Source organism: Scardinius erythrophthalmus, assembly GCF_964197995.2.
Source record: "Scardinius erythrophthalmus genome assembly, chromosome: 11".
NCBI lineage: Eukaryota > Metazoa > Chordata > Actinopteri > Cypriniformes > Leuciscidae > Scardinius > Scardinius erythrophthalmus.
The window spans coordinates 22623186-22647861 of NC_138231.1; positions in this window are offsets into that span (position 1 = coordinate 22623186).

Consider the following 24676-nt stretch of genomic DNA (forward strand, 5'->3'; position numbering starts at 1 on the left):
ATGTATATGGATGCCTTAGTAGTACAACTCTCACAGGGAGAGGAAGCCTAGCACATATATTGGCAATAACTAGCCCACCTAGGCTCAATAAGTATATGGAGGCCTCAGCAATACAACCCTCATATGGAGAGGAAGCCTACTACACATACTGCCTGTAACCTGGCGACCACAGTATGTGGGAGCTCATAACCAGGAAGGCCTGATGAGGCCTGTAACCTGATTACCACAGTATGCGGGAGCTCACATTCAGGAAGGCCGGTGAGGCCTGTAACCTGACATGTGGAAGCTCATAACCAGGAAGGCCTGGTGAGGCCTATAACCTGGCAACTACAGTATGTGGGAGCTCATTTTCAAGAAGGCCTGGTGAGGCCTCTGACCTGATAACCACAGAATGTGGGAGCTCATATTCAGGAAGGCCTGGTGAGGCCTCTGACCTGATAACCACAGTATGTGGGAGCTCATATTCAACCACAGTATGTGGGAGCTCATACTCAGGAAGGCCTGGTGAGGCCTATGACCTGATAACCCCAGTATGTGGGAGCTCATATTCAAGAAGGCTTGGTGAAGCCTATAACTTGATAACCACAGAATGTGGGAGCTCATATTCAACCACAGTATGTGGAAGCTCATTTTCAGGAAGGCCTAGTGAGGCCTATGACCTGATAACCACATTATATGGGAGCTATATTCAAGAAGGCCTGGAGCGGCCTATAACTTGATAACCACAGTATGTGGGAGCTCATATTCAGGAAGGCCTAGTGAGGCCTATGACCTGATAACCATAATATGTGGGAGCTCATTTAACCATAGTATGTGGAAGCTCATATTCAGGAAGGCCTAGTGAGGCCTATAACCTGATAACCACATTACTCCTTGACAGTCAATTCCTGGGAGCCCAAGCACTGTCCGGTTGCAAAATGGGGACTGTCTGGTCAAGGAGGCCTGTTAAGACCTACTACCTGACCATCGAAAAAACTTTAGATTTACTCCCATAACATTTTGCCCCAGACTCTAAAACAGGAGATGTGGTCTGAAAAGAAACAGAAATATGTTAATTTCACATTTTACAAAAAGACCAGAATTACACCTGCTCTTTTTGTTCACTGCTCATTTTTCAATTAAAATGCAGCCAAAAACACTGGATAACGCGATCTGGATGATAGGCTGAATTACTAAATATCTAACTTCTTAAAAGTCAGATAATATTCCATCATTTTAATTCATAGAATTAAATGCAGCCATACTCACCAGACAATACTGTTTTAACATTTATACGTTCTCGTAATCTACACACTGCCTCGGCAAGCGCGAGAAAAGAGCCGTTAAAAAATATTTGGCTTTCATCCCTCGAGAAGAAAGTCAACAGGTGCGAGGTTGAAACATCCGACAGCGCACGGATTTTTTCTTTCTCACGCGCGCCGAGATATTTCTTAATGAACACTGCCAGCACCCTCAGGAACTGACTGTGAACGCCTCGTACCCAAACAGTATTGTTTCACAGATCGCACGCACCACAGCTCAGATGCTGAACCCTCCTCCCTCGAGAAAAGGGTCCGCGAAAGCGGAGCATTTTTAATAAAAAACGCTCACAGTTTGCACAAGAGGCTCTCTCGAGAGCCTCCCGCGCGCTTCAGCGATATTCTCAATACAGACAAACAGTCCCTGAAGACGAAAAGATGTTGTCTTGTGTGCAAGGCTCCCCTTTATACATCCAGGTCGCGCGTTAATCAATCAAGCTGATGATTCACGGGCTGTCGCCGGTCAACATGATTGACGTGAGTTGATATTTGATTTCAGACACCTGTCACGCCTGAGGCGTTCCCCATAGCGTCATTCTGACGTAGTGTAGAGTTCCCTTTCGAAAGGGAACAGCTATACAACATAGTTCAAAACAAATAAATAATTAGTAATTTCTGAACATTGACTCTCAGTCTTTATTCACCTTTTTCTCACGTTTTCTCAATAAAATTAATAAAAGTATAGAATATAATAGCATATTTCTAATAGGGGCACATTGTAACGCAGTGTTACAACATGCCCCCGCCTGCACAGCTGGGATTTAAACCCGGCTAGTGTCTTCTGCTAGTTAGCGAAGCATTAAAGAACTATCTCAACTGTTAAATAACATCTTAGAGATTAAAATAATATCAGATTTGTCTTATTTTAAATAAACACAAAAAATAGAGATGAAAAATTCATTTAAGTAAGAAATTTACTTTTGCTATGGTTTAATAAATGTCTATGGATATCTTAAAAAAAAAAAAAAAAATACACAGTTTCGTCATTCAAGCATGTGCGGAAGTATTTAAAACAAGCGTGTTACAACTAGCCCCGCGTTAGGTTGTGCCCCGCGCTCCCCTAGGCTATATTCTATCTATGTTCCAAATATAATTGCGTTCTACTAATTCAGCTATAAACAATCAATATTTTACTAAACCTTGTCTATTAATACCTGCGTGAACTTTAACTTTGAATTTTTTTAACTGGTGCCCCGCCTCTTACTTCTCAAACCTCTTACTTTATGCCGTTCTATGGTATCGTGCTGGGGAAACAGAAAATAACATTGTGCTTTGCGAATTACCCATCGCTTGTTGGTAAATGGCGTGTGCTACAGTTTGCTTTGCCGATTGCTAGACGTGATTGGCAAACGGTTTGCCAGAATATACCCTGACCCAATGCAACCTGTTTTTGGCTTTACCTTATGTTACTAGCTCATTACCGAATCAAACTCAATATATTTAAAACTTTATCAGTATCGATATGCTAGTTTGATAGTGAGCACTAACAGCCATGTTAGTTGTTTATATTCATAATGATAAAGTTAAGGTAAAGGTATTTTATTACATGTGATTCTGACATGATGTCACTACATGCACTGCGCTCCTCTCTGCTCGGCGCTGGCAAACGCGTCCTCCAGCGGTCGGCATCGCGCGTTCATGTGTTTTGGGGGCGTGACTTTGGAAGGAGCCCAGAAGGGAGGGGGTGGGAGTGCATGGAATAAATAGCTGTGTTTATTGCAGTCCTGAGATGACTAGAGACACTCGATTTTTATACTCTCTTTTTCAGAGTACTTACATTTTAATTATGTATTGGTATATAAAGACAGTTTAAACAAATTTGGGAAAAAGTTTCTTAGAAAAATCCTGCCTACCCTGCCTTTAATGTACTGTGAACTAACATGAACAAACAATGAACAGCTGGATTTATATTAACTAAAGTTAGCAAAGATTCACAAATACAATAACAAATGTATTACTTGTGGTTAGTTCATGTTAGTTAATACATTAACTATGTAAACAAATGAGACCTTTTTGTATAGTGTTACCAAAATATGCTTAAAATAGGGGAGACCAGGGGACAGTTGCAACAAGTCTTATTCCTCCAATCAGAAACATGCTAGAGTGATGAGACTTACACTGCACATCCACAGTTAGACCCTCCCCCCACCAAGAAGACAGAAGACATATTCAACATCTGCTGGTGCATTTATTGAACAAAACTTGTTTTGGAGGTATGAAAGTAAATTTTTTCATGACATAGATTTTTGTCATACTGTCCTGACATTTTGTATGAATTAATCAAAACTTACTTAGTTTGAATTATTGTTTTGTTGACTTCTAAGTGACATGGTTAGCATGTGTCAAAGTCAGTGTGTCTAGAAGGCATATGATGTCTGTCATGGCTGATAGGGTTGGGGACGGTTGCAACAAGTTATAAATTGCATGTTTAATAAAAGTTTGTTGCATTGCAAATTGTTCAATTCTTCCTGTCTAATATGGAGAGATTGAATAGCATAACACCTGCACACTATCTATGTAGGCCTATGTTCTACACAAAAACAAACAAAACTCAATAACTGTTATTTGATAAATATGACTAAATAAATAAATAATAGGCTACAATAATATTATTGTATAAATAAATAATACTATAGTAGGCCTAAAACAGTTCATATTTTCACGATTTCTATGCTCATTGAGACAAAAAGCTAAAGTTAATTAGTGAAATTTACGGTATGTTGCAACCGTCCCTGGGTTGTGTTGCAACTGTCCCCTGGGTTGGTGTCAGTTGCAACATCTGGCTTATTCCATTCAAAGAAATACTGTGAAGGATATGTCATATGTAATCATCTTTACATGGTATGGGTAATTAGCAGACAGATGCAAGTTTAATATATACAAATTTGGTTGGTCTAGTCCAAATAGTCTATGAGTAACTGAGAGAAATGCAAAAAGTGTTGCAACTGTCCCCAGTCTGCCCTAATATAAAATATGTTGTTTTGGCCATAATATTAGGCAGCAATGCATGGATCCATAGGACACTGCAAATAACTTGAAATGTTGATTATAAATACTTTGAAGAAAAGTATTAAATAAAACAAGTTTGGAAAATTGGTAACACTTTAGTTTAGGGTCCAATTCTCACTATTAACTAGTTGCTTATTAAATGCATTTACTACGGTATTGGCTGTTAATTAGTACTTTGAAGCACATATTAACTATTTTGCATGACCATATTCTACATCCCTAAATCCAACCCAATACCTAAACTTAACAACTACCTTACTAACTACTAATAATCAGTAATTAGGAGTTTATTGAGGCAAAAGTCATAGTTAATAGTTAGTTAATAGTGAGAATTGGACCCTAAAATGTGACCGAAAAAAAAAAAAATGGTAGGTACCAATTTTCTAATAGTGAACTACCTCATTTAACTGAATGCTATTACTTAGGCTACTAATTCATTAATAAGAGTTTCTTGTTAGTTAATAGTAATTACTAGACTATTAATATTGCATTAGTCATTTGTTCCTTTGTAGGTATTCATCAATGACAGTATTCATTCAACAGCAGTATTTTAAAGTATTACCAAATAAACTTTAAGCATAGACATTTTCTGTATGGCCCAGCTCAAGTGCAATGTTCTAGAGTTAAAAAACAAAGCAGTACCTTTACCAATGAGGTGAATTGCTCTCTTAATTGAAAGAAATGAGCTGCTGAATTTAACCATGTTCTCTTATTGTTTGCAGATGGTTCATCCTATGAGTTCAGGTGAGTGGATGTTAATATTGACTTAGCATGAGGTGGGGGAACTTTTGAGTCTGAGAGACGTGTCTGCAAACACCGGCCAATACTTAATCACCAAAGGGCATAAAAAAAAGGATCAGGACAGGATCAGCATTGATCGGCAACTTAATCGCAGTGTTGAGAGAGAGAGAGAGAGAGAGAGAGAGAGAGAGAGAGAGAGAGAGAGAAATTGTATCATGATACTCCTTGATATAACAGCTGCTCCAGTGACCCCCAATTTGAAATCACACATTTAAAAAAAAAAATAATAGGCCACAGAGGCCGAGTTTTTACACATGCTATACCTGAATCACTCTGCCCTCTCTGTGTTATCATGAAGTTTACCCCCTGCCTAAATGACTAAAATACATAGTTGTTACGCTGCAGTTGAGACAAGGAGGAAGCAGGATCCAAATGCAGCACACTTTATTCAATAGACTCCAGACTTTACCAAAACAGATTAGGGAACAGGACTCGGGAACAGAACAACCAACATCAGCACTAAACAAAACCAAGAACTAACCATGTAAACTAAAACACAGGGCTTAAATACAAGGGCAAACAAGCTAAACAAGATAACAAGGGGGCGTGGTTCATCTGAAACACCTGGGGAGACTAATAGACATAACAGGGAACTGCTGAACATGAAAAGACAGGGGAACACAGACTGACATTACAACATTGCCCCTGGAGAAGACCCCTCGAGTGGCCCCAGCGGAGAGGATCCTTCGGATAGTCCTGGCAAAGAAGACCCCTCGGGCGGCCACGGTGGAGCCGGTGGAGCCCGTGGAGCCATTGGCTCGGTGGCGGCCATCTCGTCTGGAGACACTGGAACAAACGAAACGTGACCAGTCTCTGGATCGGCAGATGTGACGAGTCTCTGGATCGGCAGATGTGACGAGTCTCTGGATCGGCAGACGTGACGAGTCTCTGGATCGGCAGACGTGACGAGTCTCTGGATCGGCAGACGTGACGAGTCTCTGGATCGGCAGACGTGACGAGTCTCTGGATCGGCAGATGTGACCAGTCTCTGGATCGGCAGACGTGACGAGTCTCTGGATCGGCAGACGAGTGACGAGTCTCTGGATCGGCAGACGTGACCAGTCTCTGGATCGGCAGACGTGACGTGACCAGTCTCTGGATCGGCAGACTTGACGTGACCAGCCTCTGGATCGGCAGACGTGACGTGACCAGGCTCTGGATCGGCAGACGTGACGTGACCAGTCTCTGGCTCGGCAGACGTGACGTGAACAGTCTCTGGCTGGGCGTGCATGACGCGAACAGTCTCTGGCTCGGCGAGCATGACAAAATGCGCTGGCTCGGCTGGACTGGCGTGAAGTGCAGGCTCGGCTGGACTGACGTGAAGTGCAGGCTCGGCTGGACTGACGTGAAGTGCAGGCTCGGCTGGAAGATACTCAGGCAGGGCGGTCTCGGCGGAACGAGACTCACGCAGGACAGTCTCGGCGGGACGAGACTCAGGCACGATGGTCCTCTTGGCAACACGTGTTGACATCAGCGGGGAATCGGCCACGCTGGAAACCAGTCCTGGACGGCAATAGACCGATCCGGTGGCTGGCTTAATGTGAACTGACTCAGGGGGTACTGTGAGCTTGCGGGTTCTTCATCAGCCAAGCCCACAGTAAATGCCGAACCGCTCAAAAGGGCCAGGTCGATATACCCTTCTAGGGTCCTGCCGGTATAGTCATCCGGCATCATTTGAGTGATGTCCTCATCTGGCCCGCTCCAAAACAGGTCCATGAGCTGGGTGTCATCTAGTAACGCTAAATGACAGCAAGCCAAAAAGTCCCTCACATACCTTTCGATAGGCTGGCCATCCTGAAACATTGAAGAAAGCAATCTTATTAGTACTCCATTACTTGCAGCTGCTGGATCCATATTTTGGTGAGTTCTTCTGTTATGATGCGGTTGAGACAAGGAGGACGCAGGATCCAAATGCAGCACACTTTATTCAATAGACTCCAGACTTTACCAACACAGATTAGGGAACAGGACTCGGGAACAGAACAGCCAACATCAGCACTAAACAAAACCAAGAACTCACTATGACTGAACTAAAACACAGGGCTTAAATACAAGGGCAAACAAGCTAAACAAGATAACAGGGGGCGTGGTTAATCTGAAACACTTGGGGAGACTAATAGACATAACAGGGAACTGCTGAACATGAAAAGACAGGGGAACACAGACTGACATCACAACAATAGTGACCTGAATGAATCAGGATTTTTTTTTTTTTTTTTTTTACTGATGAATTTGGCAGATGCAAAAAACACATGTCCCATCCTGGTATTTGCGTGCAAATGAGTTGAAAGTCTACCAGTCTCATGTTAACATATTGTGGTTTTATTTCCAAAACATTGTGATAAATATGTTAAAAATTATTATGTAAATTTGGTAGGGTTGCTAGTTCTCAATTCATGACCTCAAAATGGCTGTTTGTAAGCAATGATAAATGCAATTAATAGCCTAAAATGTGTTTTTCAACTATTTAATCATGACAGTAAGGATGGAAAATGTATTTGCTCACAAACTTCACATCCTCGAAAAACATGAACAAAACTACAAAAAGTATAAAATACTGTTTTTATTTAGCTATGTAATGTTAAAATGTTTCATGCCTATGCAGTTCATAGTAATTGTAATACATTTAAATGTATATCATATATATATATATATATATATATATATATATATTTTTTTTTTATGTACAATAATCAGTTTTAGTAAAATCTGAATCATAGTGTCACAATCTCGTGTTAACGTAACATAACTGTTAACGTGTGTGTGTGGATCCTCACCTGATTGTTCCCGTCTACATTCACAGTCATTGCTGCCGTTGCTGTTCTGTCTGCCAACTTCAACTTATTGTTCAATAAAGAGTTTGATTTTTATACTTACCAATGGTTTTAAATATTTACTTGTGCTGCCTGCTGTTGTGCTAAACTTTCACTTTAAGTGTTTTTTTACAGCAGGTTTTTACTGTTCTTTAAATGCTCAGATGTCTGTCTGTGGTAATTATGATATGCAACACATGAATATTAGGTAAATCACCTGATATACATGTATTACTTTAACAGCTTTTATACCAACTTTGTTGAACTACACACACTGCATAAGACAGCATGGGCCTTATTTTAACGATCTGAAACGCAAGTATCAAGCTCGAAACGCAAGTAACTTTGTGGGCGGGTCTTGGGCATTGTTGCTATTATACCGGCGGGATAAATGAGTCTTGCGCCCGACGCAAATCTAAAATGGGTTGGTCTGAAGTAGCTTCGTTATTCATAGGTGTGGTTTAGGCGTAACGTGAAATAAACCAATCAGAGCGACATCTCACATTCCCTTTAAGAGCAGGGGCGCTTGTTCCATGGCGGATTGCTATTATAATGGCGGATTTGCCAGGCGCGCGCCAGGAGCGGTTCACAGCCGAGTAACTGTGAGGTTTACTTCTTGTTATTATTATTGAAGCTCACCTGCCCCTTTCTGAGCAAGACCTTTATTTAGTAGGCCTACTGCTAGGTAACTGGCACAAAGGAATTAATGAAGAAAGCTGCCATAACTAACAGGGACAAGGATTGCTTCTACCGGTTGTCATTTGAAGGTCAGGGCTAATTTAAGCTCTTCTGATGGAGGGTGTGTGATGGACAGACTTAGGTGGAGGTATAGTGTGAACAAGAGAGCAGAGTGATTTGAGAAGACATGTAGAAGTACTGATAAAATTAAGCCTTTCTCTTCTCTCTGTTGTCTTTCATTGTCATGTCCTTTCATCACACCTCAGCTCTGTCTTTATGACATGCTGAAGATGAGGTGTTTGGTGAAGCCACACAAGCAAACAGCATTTACACAAACCAAACAGCCTGAAATCTGACAATAAACAATGTATTTAATCATGAAATGATGGAAATAAAAGATTATTGGAGTACATTTTTAAAGTAACTGTCAGTCTTCCTGCTTTAAAATAAAAATGCAACTTTCAACTTTGTTACTTGCTGTTTGTTTGTAATTATTTGTGAAATTTGTTTCAAAGTAAATCCTTCCTATCATTTTTTCAGTGTGATACCTACCGCTTCATGTATCTTTAAAAATTATGCATTAAAAACCTACAAAAGTGTGTGCTTTAATACATTTTACTCTTCTGTGAATAAGTGATTTCTACCACAGCATTTTAGACAAACATCCTTTAAAAAAAAATAGCATTTAAAAACAAATTTGACTCCATTGATTCTAACACATTTCTTAAGGGACTGTTCGTTATTTATTTAAGGGGCCACCGGAGGAGTTTTGAGATCTGTTGTCAAAAAAGACATGACCCTCCCTTCGCCAGCAATAAATTTTTCTATGACCCTCCAAAATGATTGTGAAAAAAAGCATGACCCTCCCCGATAATTTATTGATTAGCCTACTTCTGTACTGGTTTGCGCTTGGCAAAGATGTTCAGATAGCCATTGTTTGTTTGTTTTTTAAACCATAAACTCTTGCTTTCTCATCTTACTAGGGCTGTTACGATAGACCAAACCTACGATTCGGCTCGTATCACGATTTTTGATTTTAGATTTGAAAAAAAAAAATCATGTTTTCGGTGCTGATGCGGTGTGACTCGTTCAACATGTGGGTGGCGTTGCGAATAAAGCATCTAAAAGCTGTCACAAAGAACCGGCAAAAGTAATGATTATTAATATGTCATATATAGCTAGGAGACAATTTAATTGTTTATTAATAAACAAGTGTTTTCTGTGTCTAGTGCAAAGAAGAAGTTGACGATGCGTCGCGATCTTCTCAGGACGCGCCAGAGAGAAATGCACATTTCATAAGCAGAAAGCAGTCTGTTTTCCTTCGTTATGAATTGTTCTGTTTAGACATTTCAAGCTTTCTATATATTTCTTAGGTCTGTGAGGCAAGTAGCATACCTTACGCTGAGTTTCGGTTCATTTATGAGACAAGAGTCCAGTTCACTCGCCCGCGCCTCCGTGTCATGATTATCTATTTTTCTACTATATTAGACTACTTCTTATTTATTAAATCCAGATGAAACATTGATTAAAATTAAGATAAAATTAATAAAAAAACGAAATTCACTTTAAAGAAAGGCTTTGTGCTTTCTGTTTGAGGTCTCTGTGAAATTTTTAAAGTCGCTTCAGAGCAGTCATGTTCGTAATGGAGAACTGTCACGCCCGTAACATTTTTTTTTCTTCACATAAATGCGAACACGAAAAATAAAATAAAAATAATATAATATTTTATGTTCTGTGGAGGCCGATCTTTATTCATCCGGTGAGTATATATATTTTGGTTTGCACAGTGTAATTTATAGAATTACTAAAAAATATTTTGCCACCTAAAAGTTAAAGATTTATTTGTGTCACGTCACATGTGTATTTCCCTCATATTAAATATAAAACACATGTGTAGACTGATATTTTTCTAATGTCTTGACTCCTTTCAGACGTTTCAAATAAATGCATTTTCAGAGAATTTTTATTTTAAGTTTTGACTGCAAATGTCACGTCCATTCACTGTAATCGCCCAATTTTAACGAATTTATCCTCAACTAGTTTTTGTGGTGTAGGTCTATGTATTTTATGTTAACTTAAATAATAGCCTACTAATAGTGATTTAAAGATGTGGTAGCGCTGCGAAAATCGCGAGTCAACTTCATCTGTCTATAGCCGACACTGCAAAAAATAACTGTTTTATTAGTAAACAATTAAAATGTCTCCTGCTATATTGAACATATTTGCCTGTTCCTTACAAAACACTGACAGTGGGGTTTTTGACGTTTTTTTTTTTTTTTTTGAGCAGCTGCGGACAAATTATTTCGACACACACACACACACACAATATTGATAAACAGGATTTTTTTGTTGCTTTTTTAATACAATAAAAATTTTATTTAATTTATTGTTTAATAAAATTATAAGCCTATTATTTTTAGTTTATTAACAGCAACAACAGCTGTAAAGATGAAGTTGACGATCGCCATCTCCGTAGTAGTGAACACGGGTGCGTTCTCCGATAACGTTGTCTCTTAGCGCGCTACGAAGACTCAAAAGGTACACCTTAACTACAGGTATACCTTTCCTACGTGTGTTCTCCGAACTATACCTTAGGATGTTGCTGCTTAAGGTAAACCTTCTTAAGTTCGACCTTAGCAGGCGCTGTCCATGGTGGAGGCGCTAAATAGGTTGATATCGATGCCTCGATGATCGATTGTGCGCTCTTTCCTTCACAGCGGTATAGGTAAAGTATTGAGAAAACAATGTTAGTTATAAAGAAGCGTTTTAGAAATAGTACAAACTGCATTTATCGGGGCTCATTGAAATATGTAAATGCAGAAATAAATATGAGTATGTGTTTATAATTTAGCAAGTGTGCAATCCCAAACCCTCACGGACATAAGTGTGTTTATTTTCTCCACAACGTATGCTGATTATCCACCAGCCATGTAGTTGACATACACTAACTGGCTCCGCGGACGGCGCCGTCTTTGATTTAAAACAAGTACTCGCTGTCTCGCTGCCATAGCTATAAAGTTTGTGCAACTCATCTTTCTTTATATAGACTCCTAAGCCTTTTCTGTCAAATGGTTCGCCAGCTGATGTGCCTTAGGATAGTAATTAAAAAAGCTAACAACCATTAGTGTATGGAAACTTTATTAATGAAAACACTTTCATACACTGGGTGTAGGCTATAACAACTTAAGTATTTTATGTGTAAAATTTTAAAGTAAAGTAAAAATGTAATTTTAATACTAAATCAGATTTTATATTAAATGTTCATATAAAATTTTCTATGTGTAATTAAACTGCGATGTAAAAAAGCTTTTTGCGTAGTGGTGACCACTAGCGGTATGAACCGTCAGCAGCGATAAGGTATAGCTAAGAGCGCTCCAGACCAACCGAACGTATGACTTACAGAAGGTATACTTAACTAAGAAGGTTTCGGAAAACACGTATTAACGATAAGGTACTTCTTAAGGTACAACTTAAGAACGACGTAGCGTTAAGGTAGCTTCGGAGAACGCACCCGCACGCCTATAGAGAGAAATGCACATCATTATTTCTTTTCGTTTTAAATTGTTAAAAAGACATTTCAAGCTTTCTTAAAATATATTTCATGTCTGTGAGGCATATGCTGAGTTTCGTTAAGTTAGGATGAGATGCGCTCCTGTTTACGAGCAGTGCAAGTGACCACGCGGGCGCCTCTATGATTGTGTTGTCTGCTATATTTTGTATTTGGCAATTGGTTGATAAAATTGTTTTTTAAAATTAAGATACAAAAATACAAAACGAAATTCACTTAAAAAAATCGTTTTCTGCAAAACAAAACTTAATTAAGTGGTCAAAATCATGTCTGACCCGCTCCATGTCTCTCGATATTGCGTACTCGTGTGTGCGGTTCACTTTTCATCATCAACATAGATGAAAAAATAACATTATTATATTTTAACAAAAATGAAACTAAATGAGCTTATTTAATGGTAACAACACAGTAGGCCTACAGACTCTGTATCTGTACAAATTGCTGCACATTCATTTTATTCTGAATTTTGCACACACAAGTTGAAAGGCATTTGTTTGTGCATGCATGTAAAACATATCTGCAACATTTATCAAGTTTACTGATAATTATGCGTGCATTTATTAATTATTATCTTAATGAATAATGTAACAAGGACGAAGCATGTAAACTGTTTGTTTAGAATTTGGATCGATCATCGCAAATAGATCCGAATGAAGAAACGTACAAAACCATAGTAGAAAATGGGTGGGCCCGGACCTAAAATGCCCAATGGTAGCGCCGCGGCTGGTGGTAGCCCTACATTTTACACATCGTGGAAACAAAATAAGAATGGAAACTAAAATATGCAGTATCGCCCTACAGCGCACATTCTATCAGCTGCAGTTCTGGCGCCTCAGTCCCAATACTGTTAAACTCGACGTACATTCACATCACATGTTAATGCAGCGGTAGAGTTACACTCACACTGTGCACTTAACAACAGTTCATTATTTGCTCGTGTTTTAAGTCTTTGCCGGGTAAACATTTCTTTGGCATTCTGTTCTGATGATGCACTTTTTCTAAGCACGAACTGAAGTGCGCGCGCACTGTCAAACAGCGCCAAACTGGATTTTTGTTGGGTCAGATCCATCTGATATCGAAGGGGGGCTGATAACGCGAGATCAACATGGAGCTAAATGGAAAAAAATAGCACCAAACAAGCCACTTTGAAATGTTGCTGTTTTAATGAATATAAAAGTTGGGTGACCCTCCCCCTAGACTAAAAAAAGTTGGATGACCCTCCCCTCAACAAAGAATAAAAAGACATGACCCTCCCCTATTTTCCTCCGGTGGCCCCTTCCATAAATACCGAACGGTCCCTAAGCAGCTCAGAGATCAAACCTTATAAATCCACAAGCTAGATGAGGCTGCTTTTAAATCTGTTATTAGTTTTATTATGCATCTATCAGGACACATGCAAACCATAGCATTGTTTATGAACGTATTAATTCTTGCCATAATGTTCGACCACCCTCTCCATGTACAAGCTGTCTCTAATTCCCGGGGTTGATTACCACATCACATGTAGTTTGGGGAATACAGCACTCTGAACTTATCACCCAAGACAAAAAAAAATATAAAAATCCTCCCTATAGTTTGTCATTCTCTAATGTTATCCATCATTAATGGATTTGTTAATCCATTAATGCAGAAAAAAGCAACACAAAGAGACAGAACTAATTTTATTAGGGGGGGCCAAGGCGGAGCCGGAGGCTCTTGGTGGAGCCGAAGGGATGGAGGGCTGAGCAGCCGCCGGAGGCCTGAAAGTCCGCTGTGGAACCAGGATTATGAGTGTAGTGGCAAACAATTTTACATCACTGACTAAGAGACAAACAGGTATCAATTGTCTTTAACAATTATTTATTCCCTTGCAAGGAAAGGTCAGCAGTCATACAGTCATACAAAGTGCCTGCAGAGTGTGACAATGAGTGGGGGGTATCCTTCTTTCTTTATAGTTGTTCCTCTCCCAAGGTTGTTTTCCTGAGGCTACATCAAGATACATCTTAGCCATAACTAACATATTGTTTAGATTTGTCTATCTTATTTAATCATATTACACCCTTGAATGGAGACTCTCTGTCTCGGTCATACATTCAGTCACATTAACTTTTGTCCGGTCATATACAAGGACATAGACATAGATATATTAATAGGAATATGTATCAATACAACATTCATCTGATTACCATCATATTTCTAAGATTCTATGAATATAAGAAAATGCAAACATATAGAACATATTAAATTTCTTCCACATGAGAAATCAAGGTGAATCAGGCCACCTTGGTCACTCAACCCCCCCACCCATCCCCAGAGTGTGCACCCTGATTTTAGTTTGTGAGGCACTACTGCCCTGGGAAGATCTCCCACTTACGAAATGGAGTGGATGGGTGTAGGCTGCCAAAAACATTAAAAATGTTTCGTTTTCATTTTGGTTCATCATTGGCACAAAATAAAAAAATAAAATTTCCCAGGTTCAGAGCGAAATAGGAATAGCTATCTTAATGAGAATAACTTGCTAATAAACTTCAAAAAACAATTAAAAAAAAAAAAGCACTGCTGATCTCCAGATTTTATTCAGAGACAGATGCAGTTGTAACCTAAACATGCGTGTAGCCATTTAACATTTTTAAATGGTCTACAGCAGTTGGGGTACGCGAGATGACGGGGTACACAAACAAAATGCTGAGTTTCTGTTCATTTAATTCTACCCCACCTTAAAATAACATTAAGACTCAGCATGTATTTCTAGATGATAAAATACTGTAAATACATAACATCCATTCAAATTACTTAATCTTTTGCTGTCAAACCTGACTGCATCCACACAAGCAGTGAGCGTTTGATATGTTGCTTGCAGAGAGTGGTTTAAAGAGGAGGATTCATAAGGTTAAAAAAACAAAGGTATTGAATATAAACCAAACTCAAGTAATCCACAGATGAAACCGGAAACGAGATAGCATGTAGGTTATTGACATACCACAGAAGAGGAGACTCAGAGAATACGGTTCAAAGGGTTTATTGCCAGGAATGCAGAATCAGCAACAGGTAAGAGACTTAGCTTGAATTGGATTCTTGTCAAAGTCAAGTCATCTTCATTTATATAGCGCTTTTAACAATGTAGATTGTTTCAAAGCAGCTTTACAGAGATAAACGTAGAATTTATGGTAACAAATTGTTTTGGCTTTGTGGCGGTTCTTTAATAAAGTTATTTTTCAGCTAAAGTTAGTTTTGATTGAGTCGCTTCCGTCGCAACGATCATTTGTTATTAAATTAGGGGCCGCTAAGATGACACCATTCTCTCGACTTTAAACGCGAACCTGTGATAAACGCTGATGGCGTTCATATGTGCATTAAGAATTGGTTCTATAGTTATGTGCGTTTGAATGTGCGCAGGTTTGTAATTCCCCACAAACCAAGCCTAAACAAAGTACTGGGCTTTCCTTATAAATTTTGATACAGAATTTTATATTTTATCACTTCGGGGTAGGTACGCGAAACGAATTTCCCGAAAATGCTTTATCTGGAATGGTAAAGGGATCCTCCATAGGGAGAGACTAGTTGGCACTTCAGCACTGCGTTGTCATCGGGTCCAGGCGAAGGTCCTTCGTCAGATCTGGATACGGCCTGGATCCGGCAGGCTGCGGGAAAACCTCGGGATAAACAAAGACACTTAAATTAGCATAGATGCCATTCTTATGATTTAACTGAGTACATCAGGATTTATGGGAAGTGCTCCCGGTTCCGGCTGACCAAGGGTGCTTTCACACCTGCCTTATTTAGTTCGGTTGAATCGCACTAGAGTTCGTTTTCCCCATTGGTGCGGTTCGTTTGGGCAGGTGTGAATGCGGCAATCGCACTCGGGTGCGCACCAAAAGCGGACCAAACAAGCGTACCGAGACCTGCTCGAAGAGGTGGTCTCGGTACGCTTTGAAACGAACTCTGGAGCGGTTCGTTTGTGGTGAGAACGTGATCCGACCTCGAACAGAACCAACTGCCAAAGAAATGCGCATTTTTGGACTAAACCAGTTGCCGTAGTCAACTGCGCTGTGATTATGGGATGAGGAGAAATGTTTGTTGACAGTTCGCACTCGCGGAAAAACTTGGAGTTGTGAGGGGGTGCAGAGCCTGATAGAAATTATTAACAGCCGCATCCTCGCTTCATTCTCAAATATTATTGTTTGTCTAAAGTGGTGTAAACTATAATAACATATGACCAAGGATAAAATCAGCCCACGCAGTCTCTCCATAGTAAACAGTGGCGTGTTATGCATGCGTCGCCTCCTCCTGAAGTGACTCGCCGCGTGCTTTGAATAAAACATTTTTTAAGCAGCATTCTCGCTTTGGACAAACTATATAATAAACTATGACTAGGGATACAATCAGCCCACGCAGTCGTAGTAAAAAGTGGCGTGTTGTCTGCCGGATTTTCCTCCTCTTTGTTTAATTCCGGGAGTTCTGTTGGAATTTTCCCGCACGTAAATTCTGACAATCGAAGTGCAGTTATGAAAATACGTTCAAGACCCATCTGGCCAACGAGTGATGTGGATGTTGTCACATGACTGCATTTTGGTTCGTTTCATAAACTGATCCGGACCAGAGTGATAAGTGTGGTGTGAAAAGAAACCAAAACACCTGAAAAATGCTACAAAGTATAATTTTTCTCCCTTGGTCCGGACCAAATGAACCGAACTACAGATGTGAAAGCACCCCTAATCTATGCAGCCTAACATTGAATTATAGAAGTCTATAATGTATTATGTGAATGCTAGTTCAAAGAGATGTGTCTTTAATCTTGCTTTGAACTGACAGAGTGTGTCTGCTTCCCAGACAATGGTAGGAAGACTGTTCCAAAGTTTTGGTGCTAAATAGGAAAAGGATCTACCTCCAGCGGTCATTTTTGATATTCTAGGTATTATCAACTGGCCGGAATTTTGAGATCGCAATAGACATGAAGGACTATAATGTGTTAAGAGCTCGCTCAAGTACTGTGGAGCTAAACCATTTAGTGTTTTGTAAGTAATCAGCAATATTTTTAAATTTATACAGTGTTTAATAGGGAGCCAATGCAGTGTTGACAGAGCTGAGCGCAGCTCGAGCTGCTGCGTTTTGGACTAGCTGTAGTTTGTTTATTAAGCGTGCAGGGCAACCACTCATAATAGCATTACAATAATCTAGCCTTGAGGTCGTGAACGCATGAACTAATTGTTCTGCATTTGTCAATGAGAGCAAATGGCGTAATTTAGATACATTGAGATGGAAAAATGCGGTTTTACAGATACTAGACACGTGACTTTCAAACGAAAGATTGGTATCAAAGAGCACACCCAGGTTCCTAACCAGCGACGAAGACTTAACAGAGCAGCCATCAAGTGTTAGACAGTATTCTAGGTTATTATGTGAAGTTTGTCCAATAATTAGAATCTCTTTTTTTAGAATCCGTTTTCTTGTGCAGGTGTCTTGCTTTTTGAGCGAGCCACAGTAGATGATAAAGTAGTAAACAGTCCAAAGCCCTATTCGGAGGGGATTAACTTTACAAGTGTAGATGGAGTAATGTAATTTGACCACAGGACGTCTGTAATATTAATAGCCAATTCGCACGGGATAAGATATCTCAGTAAAACTATCAGAAGTGGGAGGGGTAACTCAATTTGCGCATTGCCGTCACCCTCATGCCATCATGTGTGTATTACATTGCTTCCTGATATCACGTGCGCAAACACAATAATCTATATTTATTAAACAGTTATGTCCGGTCAAAAGATACATTAACTTAAGATTGTATTGTGTTGGTAACAGGTACTTACCTAACGCTAAAATTAGTTTTGTGCCTCTAACAAGTGCTTTCGATCTTCTTTCTGATCTGAATGGTATGTGGAAAACACTTGAGTTTTGCCACAGACTTGTCCCAATGTCTAGAATGCAACTGAATGATTTTTCAAGCATCTCTCTTGAAAAACTGCGGTAAACTACTTTTAAACAGGAAATATTACATTTTTACGTACATATTTACAGCGGGTCTATTCGCACGGGATTAGTATTACCTGAGGTAATTTTTCCGGACCTTTTTTACTGAAGATAAAAGTCGCTGTAATCTTTACTGATGTGGCGGGGTAGTGGAAGGGCAACAGTTACACTTATGCACAGTTACACTTATGCAAAAAATAGAGCAAAATAAAAAAAGCAGACTACGCCACCCCGTTACATGAACGGGGACATTTCATAAGACACAGGTTCGCTACCACAGAGGACAAGAGATGTGGATCTGAATACAAAATACTGTCATTTTCACAGCAATAATTATTTTAAATATATAAAAACCCATTGACTCAGGGGGGCAAGAGTTTACACCATTGCGGTGTGCACCAGACCAAAAATAAAGAAAACAAACAAACAAATACTTTCAGGCTGAGGCTTACCCGTAGGGCAGCTAGCTGGGCAGTAAGTATCTTAAGAACACACCACTCACCAAATTCCACTCCACACAAACACTCACACTCACTAAGTGAAGGAAACGCAGGTGCCAACGGCAAAACACTCGGTGAAGGAAACACCACCACCAAAAGGGCAAGGACAGCTAGCTTCCCTACACCGGGGGGCCTTCAGCTCCTGAAAGAAACAAAAAACACAATGTACTTCACTTTTAGCCGCAGACACTTATATCAACAAGTTATAGTAGAACAAGTTCAAACTACAAAGGAGGTCAACACTTGGCAAATTACTGGCCACAGAAGTTGAACAGGCTGGTGTGACCCAAGGAGTTTACATCAAATTGCCATTGAAGCCCAAACATTGGAGCAGCCAACTGCTATAAACAAAAATAGAATAAAACACAACAAAATAAAGTCAAACAATTGAAACAATGAAAACAATTAATTGGACAAACAGATTAAGTCAAACAGATTAAGTCACCCCCTCCTTGAACTGCCACCTTACCGTGGTGGAGGGGTTTGAGTACCCGAATGAACCTAGGAGCTATGTTGTCTGGGGCTATATGCCCCTGGTAGGGTCTCCCAAGGCAAACAGGTCCTAGGCGACGGGTCAGACTAAGAGCAGTTCAAAAACCCTTATGATGCCAAAAAAAACGAGGACCGTGACGTCGCCCGGTATGGCGCAGCCGGGGCCCCACCCTGGAGCCAGGCCCGGGGTTGGGGCTCGTATGCGAGCGCCTGGTGGTCGGGCCTCCCCCCATGGGGTCCGGCCGGGCTCAGCCCGAAGGAGCGACATGGGGACACCCTCCCGTGGACCCACCACCTGCAGGAGGGACCGTAAGGGGCCGGTGCTAAGTGGATCGGGCGGCAGTCGAAGGCGGGGGCCTAGACAACCCGATCCCTGGACGCGGAATCTAGCTCTAGGGACATGGAATGTCACCTCTCTGGCGGGGAAGGAGCCTGAGGTTGTGCGTGAGGTTCAGAGATTCCGACTAGAGATAGTTGGGATCACCTCTACGCACGGCTTGGGCTCTGGAACCACACTCCTCGAGAGAGGATGGACTCTTCACCACTCTGGAGTTGCCCATGGTGAGAGGCGGCGGGCTGGTGTGGGTTTGCTTATAGCCCCCCAGCTCAGCCGCCATGTGTTGGAGTTCACCCCGGTGAACGAGAGGGTCGCTTCCCTACGCCTTCGGGTCGGGGATAGGTCTCTCACTGTCGTTTGTGCTTACGGGTCGAACGGCAGTGTAGAGTACCCCGCCTTCTTGGAGTCTCTGGGAGGGGTGCTGGAAAGTGCTCCGACTGGGGACTCCGTCGTTCTACTGGGGGACTTCAACGCCCACGTGGGCAGCGACAGTGACACCTGGAGGGGCGTGATTGGGAGGAACGGCCCCCCTGAACTGAACCCGAGTGCTGTTCTGTTATTGGACTTCTGTGCTAGTTACAGCTTGTCCATAACGAACACCATGTTCAAGCATAAGGGTGTCCATCAGTGCACATGGCACCAGGACACCCTAGGCCGGAGGTCGATGATCGACTTTGTGGTTGTTTCATCCGACCTCCGGCCGTATGTCTTGGACACTCGGGTGAAGAGAGGGGCGGAGCTGTCAACTGATCACCACCTGGTGGTGAGTTGGATCCGATGGCGGGGGAGGAAGCTGGACAGACTCGGCAGACCCAAACGTACTGTGAGGGTCTGTTGGGAACGTTTGGCCGAATCTCCTGTCAGAGAGATCTTCAACTCCCACCTCCGGCAGAGCTTCGACCAGATCCCGAGGGAGTCTGGAGATATTGAGTCCGAGTGGACCATGTTCTCCACCTCCATTGTCAACGCGGCCACTCGGAGCTGTGGCCGTAAGGTCTCCGGTGCCTGTCGAGGCGGCAATCCCCGAACCCGGTGGTGGACACCGGAAGTAAGGGATGCCGTCAAGCTGAAGAAGGAGTCCTATCGGGCCTGGCTGGCTTGTGGGACTCCTGAGGCAGCTGATGGGTACCGACGGGCCAAGCGGACTGCAGCCCGGGTGGTTGTGGAGGCAAAAACTCAGGCCTGGGAGGAGTTCGGTGAGGCCATGGAGAAGGACTATCGGTCGGCCTCGAAGAGATTCTGGCAAACCGTCCGGCGCCTCAGGAGGGGGAAGCAGTGCCCTACCAACGCTGTTTACAGTGGAGGTGGGCAGCTGTTGACCTCGACTGGGGATATCACCGGACGGTGGAAGGAATACTTTGAGGATCTCCTCAATCCCGCCGTCACGTCTTCCATTGAGGAAGCAGAGGCTGAGGGCTCAGAGGCGGACTCGTCCGTCACCCAAGCTGAAGTCACCGAGGTAGTCAAGAAACTCCTCGGTGGCAAGGCACCAGGGGTGGATGAGATCCGCCCTGAGTACCTCAAGTCTCTGGATGTTGTAGGGCTGTCTTGGCTGACACGCCTCTGCAACATCGCGTGGCGGTCGGGGACAGTACCTTTAGACTGGCAGACCGGGGTGGTGGTCCCTCTTTTCAAGAAGGGGGATCGGAGGGTGTGCTCCAACTATAGGGGGATCACACTTCTCAGCCTCCCTGGGAAAGTCTATGCCAGGGTACTGGAGAGGAGAATCAAGCCGATAGTAGAACCTCGGATACAGGAGGAACAGTGTGGTTTTCGTCCCGGTCGTGGAACACTGGACCAGCTCTATACCCTCTACAGGGTGCTGGAGGGCTCATGGGAGTTTGCCCAACCAATCCACATGTGTTTTGTGGATTTGGAGAAGGCATTCGACTGTGTCCCTCGCGGCGGCCTGTGGAGGGTGCTCCGGGAGTATGGGGTCCGGGGCCCTTTGCTAAGGGCTATCCGGTCCCTGTACGACCGAAGCAGGAGCTTGGTTCGTATTGCCAGCAGTAAGTCAGACTTGTTCCCGGTGCGTGTTGGACTCCGGCAGGGCTGCCCTTTGTCGCCGGTTCTGTTCATAATTTTTATGGACAGAATTTCTAGGCGCAGCCAGGGGCCGGAGGGGGTCAGGTTTGGGGACCACACGATTTCATCTCTGCTCTTTGCGTATGATGTTGTCGTGTTGGCCTCATCAAACCAGGACCTCCAGCATGCACTGGGACGGTTTGCAGCCGAGTGTGAAGCGGCTGGGATGAGAATCAGCACCTCCAAATCCGAGGCCATGGTTCTCAGTCGGAAAAGGGTGGTTTGCCCGCTTCAGGTTGGTGGAGAGTTCCTGCCTCAAGTGGAGGACTTCAAGTATCTTGGGGTCTTGTTCACGAGTGAGGGAAGGATGGAACGGGAGATTGACAGGCGGATCGGTGCAGCTTCTGCAGTAATGCGGTCCCCTGTACCGGTCTGTCGTGGTTAAGAAGGAGCTGAGCCGCAAGGCGAAGCTCTCGATTTACCAGTCAATCTACGTTCCTACTCTCACCTATGGTCATGAGCTGTGGGTCATGACCGAAAGGACAAGATCCCGGATACAAGCGGCCGAAATGAGCTTTCTCCGCAGGGTGGCTGGGCGATCCCTTAGAGATAGGGTGAGAAGCTCGGTCACTCGGGAGGAGCTCAGAGTAGAGCCGCTGCTCCTCCACATCGAGAGGGGTCAGTTGAGGTGGCTCGGGCATCTTTTCCGGATGCCTCCTGGACGCCTTCCCGGGAAGGTGTTCCGGGCATGTCCCACCGGGAGGAGACCCCGGGGAAGACCTAGGACACGCTGGAGAGACTATGTCTCCCGGCTGGCCTGGGAACGCCTCGGTGTCCCCCCGGAAGAGCTGGAGGAAGTGTCTGGGGAGAGGGAAGTCTGGGCATCCCTGCTTAGACTGCTGCCCCCGCGACCCGGCCCCGGATAAGCGGTAGAAGATGGATGGAGATTAAGTCACAGAAAAACAAATCCAAAAGGGAACGTATCAAAACAATAATGAAACGATCACATCGTAGTATTAATGGCAGCAGAACAAACAGTGCAGTCCAGGCCCGGAGTGGGTAATCGGGAGAATCGGGAGAATTTCCGGTGGGCCGCTTCACTTTTGGGCCGGTCGAGGAAATGTTTTTTTTTGTTTTTTTTTTCACATTTCAATGTCACGTTAGTTACATAGGCTACACACGTTTCACATTCTGACACTGCAGCGCGCAGCCTCTGCATGGGTTGTACCATGTGAGGGAGTTCTCCCCTCCTATAGAGTTGGTTGGGTCCATAGTCCGTCTTTTCCAAAACGTTTTCTCAGGTGGGCTACCGCGGCACCGCCGGCGCCTACCGATAGCTGGGCCGGCCCTACCGTAACGGTGCGCATCAGGGAGGATGGATGGGAGGAAGAGGCCAGGAGGTATGGAAGCTTTTTTCCGCCACAGAATAAAACATTTTAAAAGATAATTGCGACTTTTTATCTCACAATTGCGAGTTTACATCTCGCAATTCTGACTTTATTTCTCAGAATTGCGAGATATAAAGTCAAAATTGCTTGAAATAAAGTGGCAATTGCGTGTTATAAAATCAGAATGAGAGATATAAAGTCAGAATTGCGTGATATAGTTGCAATTGTGAGTTATAAAGTCAGAATTGCGAGATATAAATTCAGAATTGTGTGAAATAAAGTCGCAATTGCTTCTTATAAAGTCAGAATTGCAAGATATAGAGTCAGAACTGCATTAAATAAAGTTGCAGTTGCTTATAAAGTCAGAACCGCAAGATATAGAGTCAGAATTGTGATATAAAGTCGCGTTATAAAGTCAGAATTGCGAAATATAAAGTCAGAATTGTGTGAAATAAAGTCGCAATTGCTTATAAAGTCTAAGTGAATTATTATTTAACCTTTACATTATTTGTTATTAATACAAACTACACAATAGTAAGAGCTGAACTGTTGCTTCATTTATCCAATTTAGAAAAAGTGCTAATTTAGAATTCCACCATGGAAAAAGTGGGCCGGTCTTGGGCCTGAAACTCCCGGGCTGAAAAGTGGCCCCACTCCGGCCCTGGTGCAGTCTAACGACGTTGTCTAGGGAGCATTTGCCCCGCAGTCCACAGAGACGCACCGCTCACGAGCAGATTGATGCACTAAAAACAGAAAATTAATAAATGAATTTAAAAACACCTACTTAATAAGTGTTCAAGTGGTTAGATATACATACCCAATAGTAGATCGCTAGATCCACAGAATATTCAGTTACTCACAGCCTCGTTCATAACAGGCAAACCACAAATGTACAGGTGTTCCATTTGATCAAACACATGAGCTGCACTATGATGGAAGCATAGGGAAATCACTGCACTGGGGAAATCACACCAGAACAAACATTAGTCCCTTGGAATAAACATACCTGCGATAAGGACAGCCTGCACCCAAGAGCAACGTCGCACCAATTCGGACCTTAACCAGGATAAAACATATACATCCGAGGGTCTGAACATCAGAGGGTCAGTAACAGCTCATAGCTTCACCGGCTCAATGGTTCCTCCAGCTCTGAATAACAGAGGGTCAGTAACAGCTCATAACTTCACATTCGCTCACCGGCTCAGTGTTTCTTCATTCCTGGCGACAGAGACTGAACAGCAGAGGATCAGTAACAGCTCTTAGCTTCTCATTCGCTCACCGGCTCAGTGAATCTTCATATTCACTCAATGACTAGGACAGTAAAGGACAGTAAAGGACAATCCAGCGCCGCTTCACAGAAGATTCATTCGTTGGGCCACCAGTACACTTGGTGTTGTGGTGTTGGCTGGGTCTGTGACAGCTATATATGTACAATTATTGAAATATTTATTCAAGAAATTATAAATTAGGTAAGCTAAGCATGCATGTTTGTGATTTTGTTTTATTTGTCATGTAACCACTCCTCGAGAAGACAAAGGACCTTTCTGGAAATTAACATTTGAACTCACTCTTGTGAAGTTAGCATCACCATTTGAGAGGCAAAGTCTCACCTCAGAATACATCTCTTCCAGAGGGGAAGAGATGTATTCTCTCCCCCACTACCCCTCTCTCATTTTGAGATCACATGAAAATCACCAAAAAATCCATATGGTTTAATGTGAATTATTATCTTATAATTAATGTGAGTATTATACATGTATGGGATAATTTGAAATGTCTCAGTGTGACTGGTACAAAGGTCTCATTCCCAAATACGGAAAA